Source organism: Syngnathus leptorhynchus, chromosome 1 (assembly GCF_054491065.1).
Source record: "Syngnathus leptorhynchus isolate UIUO chromosome 1, UIUO_Slep, whole genome shotgun sequence".
NCBI classification, from domain to species: Eukaryota; Metazoa; Chordata; class Actinopteri; order Syngnathiformes; family Syngnathidae; genus Syngnathus; species Syngnathus leptorhynchus.
Genome location: NC_141195.1, coordinates 18,020,583 through 18,024,169, shown reverse-complemented (window position 1 = coordinate 18,024,169; position 3,587 = coordinate 18,020,583).

The following is a 3,587-nucleotide window of genomic DNA, read 5'->3' as shown; positions in this document are numbered from 1 at the left end:
AATGACGGTGTACCTAATGGAGTGTCCGAATGACGTCATAGATCCAACAACCAATCAGAAAGTGGGGGTGAGGGCGGGTGTGGCACTTTTTGCTTTTTGTTAAGCTTTGACCATGATTTTTCCCTAATGAAGTGGCCTGTGATTAGGTACCCCTGAAAATGGCGGTGTACCTAATGAGTGTCCGAGTGACGTCACAGATCAAACAGCCAATCAGAAGGTGGGGGTGAGGGCGGGTATGGCAATTGACCATGATTTTTCCCCAATGAAGTGGCCTATTATTGGGAACAATCAGAAAGTGGGGGTGAGGGCGGGTGTGGCACTTTTCACTTTCATTTAAGCTTTTTCCCTAATGAAGTGGCCTGTGATAAGGTACACTTGAAAATGACGGTGTACCTAATGGAGTGTCCGAATGACGTCACAGATCCAACAACCAATCAAAAAGTGGGGGTGAGGGCGGGTGTGGCACTTTTCGCTTCCTGTTAAGCATTGACAATGATTTTTCCCTAATGAAGTGGCCTGTGATTTGGTACACCTGAAAATGACGGTGTACCTAATGGAGTGTCCGAGTGACATCACAGATCAAACAGCCAATCAGAGAGTGGGGGTGAGGGCTGGTGTGGCACTTTTCACTCTCCGTTAATCTTTGACCATGATTTTTCCCTAATGAAGTGGCCTGTTATTAGGAATACCTGAAAATGGTGGTGTACCTAATGGAGTGTCTGAGTGACGTCACAGATCAAACAGCCAATCAGAAAGCAGGGGTGAGGGCGGGTGTGGCACGTTTCACTTTCCGTGAAGCTTGACCATGATTTTTGATTGATTTATTAAAAAAAAAAAAAAAAAAAAAAAGGATCAGCTTGTGTGTGGTGCAGGAGGGAGGACGATTTGTTGAACGATTCGTTTGAACGAATCTTTTGCGTGAACTGATTCTAAAGATTTAGTTCACTTAGAAGAACTGTAATGCACATCACTAAACCCCGCCCCTGTTTTTTTTATTTTTTATAATACCCAAAAGAAAGTCAGTACAGTTGAGTCCCAATGGGAGTATTTTTAAACAGCACCTGTCTGTGAGGCAGCCTCTACAAACGTACCTTTGGGCCACTCAAAGCCATATCCACTTTTAAATCGGATCACTCAATCTTCATTTCTTCTAATTTTATTTTTTTAAAGCGCGAATGTCAACTACATTTCCATGGGTGACCAGCCCACTTCTGTTTATTAAGTGGCTCAACTCTTGGAAATTAAAAGCTGGCAGCTCGACACTGCCCCCGTGTGGCCAAAGTCAACTGCGTGGCCTTCAACTACCAGTTACAGCAACTGCAAGTACACAGTTGGAAAATGTATTGGGAGGAAACCGGAGTGCCCGGAGAAAATCCACGCGGACACGTGAAGAACATGCAAACTTCACACAGTGAGGGTCGGAGGTGGAATCGAACCCGCATCCTCCTAATTGTGAGGCGGACGTTCTACCTAGTGCGTCACCGAGCCGCCTCCAAAAGGACATAATCATTAAAACCTCAGAAGCCGTTGGCACTGGAAGAATTATTAAAAGAAGACATGGAACCCCCCGACGTCTGATTGGTGCAACCCCTTCTCTGAGCAAAGACTAGTTTTCTCACTGGCTTTATTGAAGATTCATAACTGTTGAAAACATTGCCACCTATAGGCGAAAAGCGCAAGTGCGGTCTTTGAAAGTGAATGAAATGATGGAACGCTCCTCCTGCCCGCCCCCTAACCGTCAACCACTTCCGGTAGGAAAGTACCTTCCTATATGTCACCATTTTATTCTTGTTTGCATATGTTGCAACCTAGAAGTTTTGAAGAAAGAATATTTTATTATATGTGGAAAGATATGGTTTTAGAGGAACATTCTTATTTTGTCATATCTTAAATTTTTATGCAATTTCTATAATTACAGTAGCTTGGGTGAGGACCCAGAGGTTAGATTTGGAGCGTTGATGTCACTCTTGATATAATATGAAGGGGACAGGGGGAGAAAAAAAAGTGAAAAAGCGACTGAGTGGACGTGTGTACAGTGACATAAAGCTTCATGTAACCTCCAACAACCCGGTAAAGTAAAGTTGCCGAAACGAAGAACGCATGTATGATCCATCGTTCTTTTTGTGGGTGATTCTTATGCCATTCTTTTCATTGTTTGCTTGCATTTGTGTTTATTTGGAGTACACGAGAAAACATTGGCATAAAAATGGAGGATGGATGGATGGATGGATGGATGGATGGATGGATGGATGGATGGATGGATGGATCGATGGACAGATGGATGGATGGACAGATGGATGGACAGATGGATGGACAGATGGATAGAATGAGGTATTGATTATTCAAAATGGCCAGTTGAGCTTTCTGATTGATAAAGTAAACTATGAGTTTCCTAAAGTAAGGCATTAACTATTAAATTAAACTCAGCAAAAATGTTGCTTTTTACCTTCATTATGAGAATGACGGGCGTACGTGTGAACATATTTCATGAAACTCTGACTGTGAATATATGATAAAGAATGAAGCATGTGAGGGCAACCATTCTTGAATTAGGTAGTCATCTTGGCCACACCAGTGACAAAATTCTGCCTATCCCCTTGATTCTTACCTTCACAGGTCAAATTAATTTGACCTCTATATTCACAGTGAACTGTCTTCACTTCTTGAGTAAGTAATGGAGAGTTGGGGCCAGAATTACCCCCGATTAGCAAAAATCTACTTATAATTGACATCAATTATAAATGCAATGAACCCCCCCAAAAATCTGCCAATCGTCTTCAGTGAAAACCAATCCTTTCTGCCAAAAAAAAACATTAAAAAAGTATTGAATATATTTTTTTTGTAATCTGTTTAATTTTGTACAGTGTAAATCCTGTAGGTAAATTGGCACCTCTGGTAATGTGCTATGCTCATACTGCTTTTCTTCTGCTTTTGAGATAGACGGCTAAAAATATGCATGCTTAGGTGACTTCCCGTTTTTTGTCATTTGTGGCGTCAAGAGGTCTGTCTGCCTACTCTTAATATAGAATCATTTGATCTATATCACGTTTTTATCATCGCTGTGTGAGAGTGTGTGTCTGCTTGTGGTGCGTGTGCGTGGGATAATGCTGCGGTTGTTTTGAACGCACGTCAACGGAATCCCGTAGTGCGTCATTTTTACGTCCATCCTCTGAAAGACGCGCTGTGATTGGCCTGAGGCCGGAGGTGTTTACGCCCACCGTCCTGCCTTGTATGGAAACCTGCCTCTGACGTCACGGTTACTCCCGAGTCCCCTGTGATAAAACGTGTAAGGGCGAGTCGGGGTTTGATTCTTCAGCGGGAGACGCAGACGCATACAGAGTGTTGCTGCTGTTGCAGTTCCGGTAAGAGATCGTTTATCAATTGTTTATCAACACAGGTGGCAAATATGAAGTACATGCACATATGTGTAGACAGAATGTGATGAAAGTAGTGAAAGTGTAAATTCTGTAATGAACTTCAAACTTAAAGGTACAAATTAATTTTACCATTAATGACAAAAAATTATTATTATTATTATTATTATTATTATTATTATTATTATTGATTTTGTCAGAACTGACCCCAGG